The 14,511-nt window shown below is 45.8% G+C and overlaps 1 protein-coding gene across 2 annotated transcripts in view; it reads left to right on the forward strand.

Moving 5' to 3' along the window:
- LOC125457988 (sodium/hydrogen exchanger 9-like) overlaps window positions 1-14,511 on the forward strand; it is a 453,786-nt gene that overhangs the window by 274,128 nt on the left and 165,147 nt on the right. The window lies entirely within an intron of this gene.

A 14,511-nucleotide genomic window follows, 5' to 3' on the forward strand; every position in this document is an offset into this window, starting at 1 on the left:
TGTTATCTCAGATTCTCCAGCATCTGCAGTCCCTACTATCTCTAAGTCACTCCTTAGGATGGATGTTTTTGCCCTGGAGAGAGTTCAACACAGGTGTACGCAGACAGCAGAAGGATGTTGTTAAGCTAGAAAGGGTACAGAAAAGGACGAAATGGGCCAAAGGGTCTGTTTCCGTGCTGTATAACAATGACTGTAGGTAGTGAGGAGAAATTAGACTAATTAGGCCTTTATTCTGTAGAATTTAGAAGATTAATGGGTGATCTAATTGAGGTATTCATGATATTAAGGTTGAAAGACAGGGAGATAAAGATAGATTCAGGAGCACAGCCCACTAATTAGGGCCAAACCACTCAGGAAACATGTTATGAAGCACTTCTACACACAAAGAATAGTGGAGGTTAGGAACTTTCTTCTTCAAATAGCAGTTAATGCTCATTCATTTGTTAAATTTCAATTTGAGACAGACAGATTTTTATTAAACAAGGTTATCTGGGGATATGGGCCCAAAGTGAGCATATGGAGTTGGGCACAAAAATAGAAATTTCTGGAAAAGCTCAGCCAGCCTGGCAGCATCCGTGGAGAGAAATCAGAGTTTACGTTTCAGGCTGAGCGACCCTTCCTAAGAAAGAGAAAGACAGGTCGTGGATCAGCCATGATCTTATTGAACAGCAGACCAAGTTCGAGGGGCTGAATGGCCCGCTCCTGTTCCTGTGATGGAAACATTGCTTCAAAAATTTCCAAGAATTAATCAGTATGAGGTAGAGCACATATCTATAATGAAGTGATTTTGCTCCATTTTATGTGACAGGGCAATAAACAACAATAATAAAGTTAAGATGGTCTTTTCTCCGTGGGATGAGATGACTTTTCGCATTAGCTACTCTTTATAATAAAGCTGAATAGATTTATTGGGTTTACTGACATAGGTTTGTTTGCACATGATTAACATCAACCTATTAAACTGCAAAGATCATTAGAAAATATTGCATTAAAAACTGTTCCAGTACTCATAAAATTACAGGATGTTACAACACAGGAACGGGATAATGAAGGTATGCAGAGATATGAGGAAAAGGCAGGAGACTGGCATTCAATAATAGAGCCGGACTAGATAATAGATCCAGTGTAAATATGATGGGCTGAATGGCCTCTCTCTCTGACCATAATAATCCTGTGATTTGGTAATCACATCTGTTAAAGCAGTTTTCAATCTAATTTTATCAACTTGCCCTTCACACCTATGTACATGTTTTTGACTTCACTAAATGGCTTTTCGGCCTCAAAATTTCACATTTCTCAGTCTTTCCTCAAGGCTCCTTAACTACAAGCTTATTACTCGAGTCTTTCTCATTGCATAATAGCAGCCAACCTGCCCACACTTCATAAAGTTGACCTTCTCACTATCACTGAAAATTTGGTTTCCTCAATGTAAAAGACAATATAATTGCCAAATGTTGTCTAAGATGCACTGTGGAAATTCACCGAAGACCCTGCGACAGTACCTTCCAAACCCATGACCACTTCCATGTAGAAGGATAAGGGTAGCAGATGCATGGGAATGCTACCCCCTGCTAGTTCCCCTCCAAGCCATTCACCATCCTGAATGGGAAATATATCGCCGTTCCTTCCCAGTTACTGGGTCAAAACCCTGGAATTCCCTCCCTGATGGAATTGTGGGACAGCTCATGGCACGAGGACTACAGCGGTTCAAGAAGGCAGCTGACCCCCACCTTCTCAAAGGGCAATTAGGGACAGGCAAGAAATACTGGCCCAGTCAGCAATGCCCACATTCCACAAATGAATAAAGAAAACGGTCCCTCAAAGTTACAGTATTGCATGTTCCTCATGTTTGCTGCTTTATGCTCTTCTGTACACTGCAATTCTTATTAGGGAGTCTAAAAGTAACTCGCACCAATGTTTGCGACAGAATGGACTGAAGTCATGCCAGAACAATTTGAGTGATACAGTTCCTTCATCTCCTCTCAATGGTGCCACCAATGAATTGTGTTTTTTGCTTACATAAACATTTCCAATAATAAAGGTACATTTTGGGCACATTGAAAGCATGCAGCTTGTACCCATTGTGGTGCATTTAGGAGAAATAAATCCATTAAACAATATGCAAACTGAGATGAGGAGAAATTTCTTTACCCAGAGAAGAGGGGAGCCTGTGGAATTCACTACAACAGAAAGTGGCTGAAGGCAAAACATTAAATATTTTCAAGAAGGAGTTAGAAATCATTCTTAGGGATCGAGGGGTATGGGGCTGAGGGGACTGAGATGGGTGATCAGCCGTGACCATATTTAATGGCTCGAAGGGCCGAATGGCCTATTCCTCTTCCCATTTTCTGTTTCTGTGGTATATGTAATAGAGGAAGACAACAATTATGAAAATGACTGTTATGCAACATTAATGTGACATTACTTCCAGCTGTTTTGGGGACTGGAGGATACTGAAGATTGGTTAAAGAACAGAAAGCAAAGAGTAGGGTTAAATGGGCATCTTTGTGGTCGGTGATCAGTGGCTAGTGGTGTGCCTCAGGGATCAGTATTAGGTTTGCAATTGTGTACAATTTACATAGATGATTTAGAGTTGGGGACCAAGTGTAGTGGGTCAAAGTTCACAAATGACACTAAAATGGGGCGAAGGTGGAGCAAAGAGTGCAGAGGACACTGATGTGCAGTGTGCTATAGATAGATAAAGGGAGTAGGCAGGAGTCTGGCAGATGGAATATGATATTGGCAAATGTGAGGCCATTCATTTTAGTAGGAACAGCAGAAAAATGAGCGGTTATTTAAATGGTGAAAAGTTGCAGTGTACTGCTGTGCAGGGGGACCTGGGTGTCCTTGTGCATGAATCACAAAAAATGGTTTGCAGGTGCAGCAGGTAATTAAGAAGGTAACTGGACATTTGTCCTTCATTGCTAGAGGGATGGAGTTTAAAAACAGGGAGGCTATGTTGCAGCTGTGTAGGTTCCTGGTGAGGACACATCTGGAGTACTGTGTGCAGTTTTGATCTCCTTATTTGAGAAAGGATGTACTGGTGCTGGAGGGAGTGCAGAGGAGGTTCACTAGGTTGATTCAGGAGTTGAGAAGGTTGGCTTGAGAGGATAGAATGAATCAAGCGGGACTGTACTCATTAGAATTTAGAAGGGCGGGGAATCTAATAGAAACATATACAATTATGAAGGGAATAGATAAAATAGAAGCAGGGGTTTAGTTTCCATTGGCAGGTGAAATGAGAACTAGGGGGCATAGGCTCAAAATAAAGGGGAGCTGATTTAGAACTGAGGTCAGGAGGAACTTCTTCACCCAAACGGGGTGTGAGTCTGTGGAAGTCCCTGCCCAGTGAAGCAGTTGAGGCTTCCTCATTGAAAGTTTTTAAGGCAAACATAGATTTTTGAACAGTGGAGGGAGTAAGGGTTATAGTGAGTGGGCAGGTAAGTGGCGCTGTGTCCACGGAAAGGTTAGCCATGATCTTATTGAATGATGGAGCAGGCTCGAGGGGGCCGGATGGTCCACTCCTGCCCCTGGTTCTTATGTAATGCCAGGTCACACATAGACTTATTCCTTTAAATTTGCAGTTCAGCTACACTGTGTGTGGAAGTGCTCTAAATAGCTTGAGCCAAAGTCCAATTACAGGCTAAACATGTTTGTAGGAAGTTTCTCCAGCTTGGCAAATCCTTTACTTCTTCCCTTGGGAAGATGCCAGATTTTGTTAAGAGATAGTAAGAACTGTTGATGCTGGAGTCTTGAGATTTTGTTGATCTCTGAAAAGCAGGCAGTGACAGCCTTTATTTTGCTCTGTGTCTGTATAGTTTATATTCAATCAGGATTCATTCGTTGGTGTATTATACAATTTGAGATGGATAATCTCAAAGCTTTCTCTCTTTAGAACTACAATGCTTACTTTCTCTGAAAGAATAGTTTGTTGACGTATTGAATAAGTAAATCCTATTATGCCCCTTTATTGTGCAACACTAATGATGTACACACAAAGTCTCCTTATCATATGACATGGAGTTCCATTGTTGAAACCCAGTGATCTTAATACTTAGTACAATAGATAACTTTTGCCCAAGATGTTAAATCAGAACTTTCCTCTCAAGTGGACACAAAAGGTCACGTGGCATTGTTTTGAAGAAGAGCAAGAGATTGTACAAAGTGTTCTGGCCAATCCATATGCCTGGCAAACAGTGACGATGTCTCTGAAACTTAGACCACCAGATGTAGAGGCAGAATTAGGCCATTCGGCCCATCAAGTCTATCTGCCACTCGATCATGGCTGATATGTTTCTTACGTCCATTCCTCCTGCCCCCTTCCTGTGCCAAAAAGCATCCTAAGAACTGCAGATGCTTGAAGTCAGAAGCAAAAATGCAGCAAAAAACTCAGCAGGTCTGACAACAGAGATAATGGGAACTGCAGATGCTGGAGAATCCAAGATAACAAAGTATGGAACGGGATGAACACAGCAGGCCAAGCAGCATCTCAGGAGCACAAAAGCTGACGTTTTGGACCGAGACCCTTCATCAGGTCTGACAACATCTATGGAAAGTAAGCAGAGTTAATGTTGTGGGTCCAGTGACCCTTCTTCAGAACTGATTGTTGCTGGGAAAAGGTGAGTTTATATACTGAAATAACAAAATGTAGAGCTGGATGAACACAGCAGGCCAAGCAGCATAGGAGGAGCAGGAAGGCTGACGTTTCAAGCCTAGACTCTTCTTCAGAAATGAAGTTTATATACTGAAGTTGGGGCAGGGAGAAGTCATAGAGCCATACAGCGTGGACACAGACCCTTCAGACAACTCGTCCCTGCCTACCAGATATCCAAATCTGACCTAGTACCATTTCTCAGTATCTGACCCATATCCCTCCAATCCCTTCCTATTCATATACCCTTCCAGATGCCTTTTAAATGTTGTAACTGTACCAGCCTCCACCACTTCCTATAGCAGCTCATTCCATACACGTACCATTCTGTGTGCGAAAACGTTGCACATTCTTAAAAATGGTCTCCCTTAAACCTTTCCCCTCTCACCTTAAAGCTACACCGTGTGGTTTGGGGCTCCCCTGCCTTGGGGGGAAAAGACCTTGACTTTTCACCCTATCCATGCCCCTCATGATTTTATAAACCTCTATAAGGTCACTCGTCAGCCTCCGAGCGTTCAGGAAAATAGCCCCAGTCTGTTCAACCTCTCCCATTGGCTCAAACCATCCAACCCTGATGTGCAGACGAAGTGCATTGACCATGCTAAATTGCCCTTGGGGTTCAGGGATATGTAAATTAGATGGGTGAGAGGGGGGTGGGATGATGTGAGGGTCAGTGTGGATTTGTTGAACCAAAGGGCCTGTTTCCACACTGTACAGATTCTGAATTCTAAATATCCTCGTAAATGTTTTCTGAACCCTTTCAAGCTCCACAACATCCTTCCTATAGCAGGGAGACCAGAATTGGACACAGTTTTCGAAAAGTGGCCTATCCAATGTCCCATACACCTGCAACATGACCCTCCCAACTCCTATACACAATGCACTGACCAATAAAGGCAAGCGTACCAAGTGACTTCTTCACCATCCTGTCTACCTGCAACTCCACTTTCAGAGAACTATGAATCTGCAGACCAAGATCTCTTTGTTCAGCAACATTCTCCAGGACCTTACCATTAAGTATATAAGTCCTGTCCTGAATTGCCCTTCCAAAATGTTCCCTCTCAAATCCTCAAAAGATCTTCCATGTTTCAATACATTTACCTCTCAGTCTTCTAAACTCCAATGAGTACAGGCCTAACCTGATCAAACTCTCCTCATAAGAAAATCCCTTCAGACCCAGGATCAATCTAGAGAACCTTCTCTGGGCAGGCTCTTTCAGGAAGGAGAACAAAGCTGTTGAAAGGACTCTACCTGTGGTTTCACTCGTGTCTTGTATAGTTTGAGCAAAACCTCCCTATGTTTATACTCTTTTCCCTTTGAAATCAAGGCCAACATTCCATTTACCTGAGATAGTAGGAACTGCAGATGCTGGAGAATCTAAGATAACAAGGTGTAAAGTTTGAAAAGCACATCAGGCCACGCGTCAGAGGAGCAGGAACGATGACATTTCGGGCCTAGAATTTTCTTCAGAAAATGAAAGGGTCTAAGCCCAAAACGTCAGCCTTCCTGCTCCTTGGCCTGCTGTGTTCATCCAGCTCTACACCTTGCCATTCCGTTTACCTTCCCTGTAACTCCACTTTCAAGAAACTATGAGCATGCACTCCGATTTCTCTTTGTTCAGCAACAGTCTCCAGGACCTTACCATTAAGTATATAAGTACTGCCCTGAATTGCTCTACCAAAATGTGCCCTCTCAAATCCTCAAGGAATCTGAGATAACAAGGTGTAGAGCTGGATGAACACAGCAGGCCAAGCAGCATCAGAGGAGCAGGAAGGGTCTAGGCCCGAAAAGTAGCCTACTTGCTCGGCCTGCTGTGTTCATCCAGCTCTACACCTTGTCATTCCATATGCCTTCCTTATTACCCACTGAAGTTTGATGTGAGTTTTTTTATGATTGATGCATGTGCATTCTTGAATTCCCCAAATGTTCTGTTCCTACACTTTATACATTCAGCATTAATCAGAGCTGAAGATTGTACAAAAATTCCTCCCAACAAAGCCAAGCACCAATGGAACTTTTTTTGCAAAAGGTGGCAATATTGCTTTCCAAGAATTGTATCCTTTTGAAAGTTGGAAAAGAGTACCACATGAAGAAACAACAAACTGCTACTTCAGTTCATTGTGCCGTGGGGCGATGGGACGTGTATGTTAAAACGCCAGGCAGAAGCTCTGCTAACACTTTACCTATAGAATAAAAACATGGCACCCTCTTGTGGCGCAGTGGTAAAGCCCAGGCCTCTGGAGCAGGAGGCCTGGGTTCATGTCCCCTGTGCTCCTGAGGTGTGTAATAACATCTCTGAACAATTCAAATAGGGGAAGAAAATCAAACAGGAACATAGAACAAAGAACAATATAGCGTAGAACAGGCCCTTCGGCCCTCGATGTTGCACCGACCTGTGAACTAATCTAAGCCCCTACCCCTACACTATCCCATCGTTATCCATATGCTTATCCAAGGACTGTTGAAATGCCCCTAATGTGGCTGAGTTAACTACGTTGGCAGGCAGGGGCTTCCACGCCCTTACCACTCTCTGAGTAAAGAACCTGTCTCTGACATCTGTCTTAAATCTATCACCCCTCAATTTGTAGCTATGCCCCCTTGTACAAGCTGAAGTCATCATCCTCGGAAAAAGACTCTCACTGTCCACCCTATCTAATCCTCTGATCACCTCGTTTGTCTCTATTAAATCCCCTCTTAGCCTCCTTCTCTCCAATGAGAACAGACCCAGGTCCCTCAGCCTTTCTTCATAGGCCCTGTGCTCCAGACCAGGCAACATCCCGGTAAATCGCCTCTGCACCTTTTCCAATGCTTCCACATCCTTCCTGTAATGGGGCGACCAGAACTGCACGCAATATTCCAAGTGAGGCCGCACTAGCATTTTGTACAGTTGAAGCATGACATCACGGCTCCAGAACTCAATCCCTCTACAAATAAAACCTAACACACCATAAGCCTTCTTAACAGCACTATCAACCTGGGTGGCAACTTTCAGGGATCTATGTACATGGACATCAAGATCCCTCTGCACATCCACACTACCAAGAATCTTTCCATTGACCCAATATTCTGCCTTCCCATTATTCCTCCCAAAGTGAATCACCTCACATTTATCTGCATTGAACTCCATTTGCCACCTTTCAGCCCAATTCTGCAGTTTATCCAAGTCTCCCTGCAGCCTGCAACATTCTTCCACACTGTCCACCACTCCACCAACTTTAGTGTCATCTGCAAACTTACTAACCCATCCACCTATGCCGGCGTCCAAGTCATTTATAAAAATAACAAACAGCAGTGGTCCCAAAACAGATCCTTGAGGCACACCACTAGTAACCGGACTCCAGGCTGAATATTTTCCATCAACAACCACTCATTGCCTTCTTACAGAAAGCCAGTGTCTAGTCCAAACTGCTGACTCTCCCTCAATCCCGTGCCTCTGTATTTTCTCCAATAGCCTACCATGTGGAACCTTATCAATGGCTTTACTGAAGTCCAAGTACATCACGTCAACTGCCCTACCCTCATCCACATGCTTGGTCACCTTCTCAAAAAACTCAATGAGGTTTGTAAAACTGAGGAAAACTGAGTGTGGACCATAACATCAGCAAGCATACATTCTCACTATCATTTACCTTTGTTAAATGATATCTTCTTTGAGGGAGTGAAGGTAAAAGTACTCATTAAGGAAGCAGACAGAACTCTCAAGGTTCCTGTGAAAATTACTAATTAAAATTACTCTACACTCCAGAAAGTATTTTAGTACAACAAACAGGGGTAGGATTTTTACAATTGATGAAAGGGCGTTGGGTCGTGCTGTAGATCAGAGTGACACAGAGGTTCAGGTACATAATTCTGTGAAGTTTGCGTCACGTATGGACAGGGTGGTTAAAAAGGCATTTATCACACTCCCCTTCGCTGCTCAGTCCTTCGAGTTATAGGAGTTGGGAAGTCATGTCGCAGTTTTACAAGACATTGATGAGGCCTCTTCTGGGTTACTGTGTCCAGTTCTCTGTTATGGTTAGGATTTAATCAAGCTGTAGATGGTTCTGAAGAAATTTACCAGGATGTTGCCAGGTAGGGAAGGTTTGGTTTATAAACAGAGGCTGGATAGGTTGGGAATTTCTTCACTGAAGCATATGAGGTTGACGGTCAGCCACATTGCTGGAATCATGTGTAAGGCAGATTTTCTTCCCTGAAGGACATTCATGAGCCAGAGGGGGTAATCTTTGGCAATGGTTCGAGGGACATTGGCAGACTTTTCCAGACTTTTCAATTGAACCTTATAGCGGTTTATAAAATCATGAGGGGCACAGACAGGGTTAATAGTGGTTGTCTTTTCTTTACGTTGGGCGATTTCAGGACTATGGGGCACTAAGTAAAAGCAGAGATTTAAATAAGACACCCAGGGCAAATTTTTTAAACAGTGGGTGTTTCAGGCATGGAATGAACTCCCTGAGGAAGTGGTGGATGTGGGTACAATTACAATGTTTAGAAGACATTCGGATGACCATATGAATAGGAAAGGTGTGGAGGGATATGGGCCAGGAGCAGGCAGGTGGGACCACTTTTACTTTGGGATTATGTTTGGCATGGACAGGTTGGACCAAAGGGTCTGTTTACTTTCTGTTTGAGTCCATGACTCTAACTGTGGGACAGACATCCATGGGCCTTGAGCAAATAGCCATTCTTCATTTTTGATGCTGGGTCGTGAGACCAGCCTGAGCTGACAGACTGTCATTGCTGGCTCAACAATAAAGAGCATTACAACAAACGCTGATCCTGTGGTGAGTACAAAGCTCGAGTGGGGAAAGACAACGGGTGTCGGAATATTTACAAGTCACCTTACATACCCAGGTACAGGCCACCCCTACAACTGGGAACATGCTCTGCACAATTTTGTTTCCTCAATAATGTGTTACTCGCGCACATCTCCAAAACCAAAAAGAAACAACTTTCACTTGGAGAGTACGTACAGGGGTGGCAATGATTCACCAGTTACAAACCATCACCTGCATATCATTAAATACACAAATTATACAAATGTATAATTTACCTTCAAAACTCTGGATTCTCACCGTTCTTAAGATTAAACGACCTAAAGCAGGGAGGAGGAACATGGGATGCCTTTACTCAGCTGATGACTTCAGCACCACAATCCATGCTATTGCCACCAATGTTCCCTCTCCTTGGACAATAAAACACCAAACACACTGCTACAATAAGCATCGTAATACTCTGGGCCATTCCGGGAGGAATTGGCCTCATGGCATTATCGCTCGACTATTAATCCAGAAACTCAGCTCATGTTTTGGGGATAATAAAATGTGAGGCTGGATGAACACAGCAGGCCCAGCAGCATCTCAGGAGCACAAAAGCTGACGTTTCGGGCCTAGACCCTTCATCAGAGAGGGGGATGGGGTGAGGGTTCTGGAATAAATAGGGAGAGAGGGGGGAGGTGGACAGAAGATGGAGAGAAAAGAAGATAGTTGGAGAGGAGGGTATAGGTGGGGAGTTAGGGAGGGCATAGGTTAGTCCAGGGAAGACGGACAGGTCAAGGAGGTGGGATGAGGTTAGTAGGTAGGAGATGGAGGTGCAGCTTGGGGTGGGAGGAAGGGATGGGTGAGAGGAAGAACAGGTTAGGGAGGCAGAGACAGGTTGGACTGGTTTTGGGATGCAGTGGGTGGAGGGGAAGAACTGGGCTGGTTGTGTGGTGCAGTGGGGGGAGGGGACGAACTGGGCTGGTTTTGGGATGCGGTAGTTTGGGATGCAGTGGGTGGACCTGTGTTCAAATCCTGCCACAGCAGATGGTGGAATCTGAATTCAATTGAAAAGTCTGGAATTAGAATCTGCCAATGACCCTGGAGCTATTGCCAAAGCAAACCCCCTCTGGCTCATGAATGTCCTTCAGGGAAGAAAATCTGCCCTACACATGATTCCAGCAATGTGGCTGACCCTCAGCTGCCGTCTGGGCAATTAGGGATGGGCAGTAAATGCCGTCCCAGCCAATGACGCGCACATCCAGTGAATGAATAACAAAAAGAAAGGGCACTAGGCTAACTCTTCTGAAACCGAAACAAACGCAGAGCGCTGAAGAAACTCAGCACGTCCGGGCAGGATCTATTGGGGAAGAGAGACAGAGATAGAGACGGAGTTAATGTTGAGAGTCTGAGCTGAAGGCAGAACTGAAAAGTGTTGCAAAATAGTTTTTTAAAAAATATTTTTGACAGAGGGAGGGAGCAGCAAGCGAGCAGACTGTGTGGGAGGCCAGTGCATAAGGTTAGGGGGTTTTTAAACATTGGACAGCCAAGAAGAGATATAACAAAGGTGTGAATTAAGGCATGAAAGCGAGAAAATTGGTCCTTTTTCTTAAGTGCAAAGTAAGCAAGACGCAAACAACATGAAGCTGTGGGGGAGGAGAGGTGACAGAATGAAAGGAAGTGGAGAACAGACCTAATGCAAGATAACAAAGTGTGAAGCTGGATGAACACAGCAGGCCAAGCAGCATCTCAGGAGCACAAAAGCTGACGTTTCGGGCCTAGACCCTTCATCAGAGAGGGGGATGGGGTGAGGTTTCTGCAATAAATAGGGAGATGGTGGAGGCGGACCAAAGATGGAGAGAAAAGAAGATAGGTGGAGAGGAGAGTATAGGTGGGGAGGTAGGGAGGGGATAGGTCAGTCCAGGGAAGACGGACAGGTCTAGGCGGTGGGATGAGGTTAGTAGGTAGGAAATGGAGGTGCGGCTTGGGGTGAGAGGAAGGGATGGGTGAGAGGAAGAACAGGTTAGGGAGGCAGAGACAGGTTGGACTGGTTTTGGGATGCAGTGGGTGGAGGGGAAGAGCTGGGCTGGTTGTGTGGTGCAGTGGGGGGAGGGGACGAACTGGGCTGGTTTTGGGATGCAGTGGGGGAGGGGGAGATTTTGAAGCTTGTGAAGTCCACATTGATACCATTGAGCTGCAGGGTTCCCAAGCAGAATATGAGTTGCTGTTCCTGCAACCTTCGGGTGGCATCATTGTGGCAGTGCAGGAGGCCCATGATGGACATGTCATCTAAAGAATGGGAGGGGGAGTGGAGATGCTTCGCGACTGCAGTTGTTTATTGCGAACTGAGTGTAGGTGTTCTGCAAAGCGGTCCCCAAGCCTCCGCTTGGCTTCCCCAATGTAGAGGAAGCCATACCGGGTACAATGGATACAGTATACCACATTGGCAGATGTGCAGGTGAAACTCTGCTTAATACGGAAAGTCATCTTGAGGCCTGGGATGGGGGTGAGGGAGGAGGTGTGGGGGCAAGTGTAGCATTTCCTGCGGTAGCAGGGGAAGGTGCTGGGTGTGGTGGGGTTGGAGGGCAGTGTGGAACGAACAAGGGAGTCACGGAGAGAGTGGTCTCTCCGGAAAGCAGACAGGGGTGGGGATGGAAAAATGTCTTGGGTGGTGGGGTTGGATTGTAGATGGCGGAAGTGTTGGAGGATGATGTGTTGTTTCCAGAGGTTGGTGGGGTGGTGTGTGAGAACGAGGGGGATCCTCTTTGGGCGGTTGTGGCGGGTGCGGGGTGTGAAGGATGTGTTGCGGGAAATGCGGGAGACACGGTCAAGGGCGTTCTCGACCACTGTGGGGGGAAAGTTGTGGTCCTTGAAGAACTTGGACATCTGGGATGTGCGGGAGTGGAATGCCTCATCGTGGGAGCAGATGCGGCGGAGGAATTGGGAATAGGGGAAGGAATTTTTGCAGGAGGGTGTGTGGGAGGAGGTGTATTCTAGGTAGCTGTGGGAGTCGGTGGGCTTGAAATGGACATCAGTTACAAGCTGATTGCCTGAGATGGAGACTGAGAGGTCCAGGAAGGTGAGGGATGTGCTGGAGATGGCCCAGGTGAACTTGAGGTTGGGGTGGAAGGTGTTGGTAGAGTGGATGAACTGTTCGAGCTCCTCTGGGGAGCAAGAGGTGGCGCCGATACAGTCATCAATGTACCGGAGGAAGAGGTGGGGTTTGGGGCCTGTGTAGGTGCGGAAGAGGGACTGTTCCATGTAACCTACAAAGAGGCAGGCATAGCTGGGGTCCATGCGGGTGCCCATGGCCATCCCCTTTGTCTGTAGGAAGTGGGAGGAATCGAAAGAGAATTCCTTTGGATTCTCCAGCATCTGCAGTTCCCATTATCACCAGCAGACCTAATGCAGCCAGTTTCTGTAGTTATTCTTTCAATATTGAGACCTCAAAGTAGTGAAGTATTTAAAAGGAAAATGAGGTGTTGTGTCTTACTGGAGCAGCATGGAAATGTTAGGATGTGAGATGGCAGGTCACTGAACTGGCTCACAATTGGGAAGTCAGGCTCCATAGTATTTTGCTTTTATTCGAGTAATTTGAAATGTGGTCTGATGAAATTGTTCAACCCACTGAATCCAGAGGCAAGAATATGACTTAATTCTTCCAGATTGAATTACATTTCTTTTAAAAATGCCCAAGGCACAGACCTTGAGATGAAGCTCCATCTCTCCGCACACACACAGTCGGGTGGGAGCTCATTCCATACATGCATCATCTTCTGCTGAAAAACAGTGCTCTTTACATCCCTTTCAAGCCTTACCCGTCTCCACTTAAATCTGTGCCCTTTAGTTTGCACTCCCCGCCTCTCGGAAAAGGACCTTGGCTATTCAACCCATCCATGTAAATAATATGTCAAGATGGAGCCGTGAGAGAGGGAAAGAGAGAGAGAGAGAAGTGGAGAGAAGCAGTTGGACAGACACAGGAATGAGTGAAGTTCTGCCTTAGAGAATGAATAGCTGCTAATGGGGATTAACAGCAACTGACAATGGGATGGATGTCGCAGTTGGCCATGTGATGACGAGGCATGGTGTGTGGAAATTGGAGGAAGGACGTAGAAGAAGGTGCTCATGCCTGAAAATTATTGACATTGAGTCCTTAAGTCTAAGGGGCTCCAAGCAGTAGTCCCCTGTAACCTTTGATCCTTTATGAAGATTTCCTGACACCGAGATAGCTGAATATTGGTGTTATGCAAGATTTTGGAACTATTTTGTTTACAGGCTTCCCCTCTCTCCAACTTCCTCCCTCTCACTTTGTTCTACTCCCTTGCCAAATTTCACCATCTGTTGTTAGTAAGATTTGCACTCATATCACCAAAGTGTTGGCCTGTGGTTCTGGATGACCATTCATCGATCCCTACAGTGTGGAAACAGGCCCTTCAGCCCAACAAGTCCACACTGACCCACAGAGCATCCCCCCCCCCCCCCACCCCAGACCCATCCCCCATAACCCACCTAATCTACACCTCCCTGAACACTACGGGCAATTTAGTATGACCAATCCACCTAATCTGCACATCTTTGGATTGTGGGAGGAAACCCATGCAGACACGGGGAGAATGTGCAAACTCCACACAGTTAGTTGCCTGAGGATGGAATTGAACCCAGGTCCCTGCAGTGCTAACCAATGAACCACCATGCCACCCCACAGTGATACTGACACCAACCCCAGCTTGTATTCCTCCTTGGTCAACCAGCAGTCTCTGTAGACAGTGATAATGGGAACTGCAGATGCTGGAGAATCCAAGATAACAAAGTGTGAGGCTGGATGAACACAGCAGGCCAAGCAGCATCTCAGGAGCACAAAAGCTGACGTTTCGGGCCTAGACCCTTCATCAGAAAAGGGGGATGCGGAGAGGGAACTGGAATAAATAGGGAGAGAGGGGGAGGCGGAGCGAAGATGGAGAGAAAACAAGATAGGCAGAGAGGAGAGTATAGGTGGGGAGGTAGGGAGGGGATAGGTCAGTCCAGGGAAGACGGACAGGTCAAGGAGGTGGGATGAGGTGGTAGGTAGGAAATGGGGGTGCATCTTGGGGTGGGAGGAAGGGATGG

This window comes from Stegostoma tigrinum, chromosome 14 (assembly GCF_030684315.1).
Source record: "Stegostoma tigrinum isolate sSteTig4 chromosome 14, sSteTig4.hap1, whole genome shotgun sequence".
Lineage (NCBI taxonomy): Eukaryota > Metazoa > Chordata > Chondrichthyes > Orectolobiformes > Stegostomatidae > Stegostoma > Stegostoma tigrinum.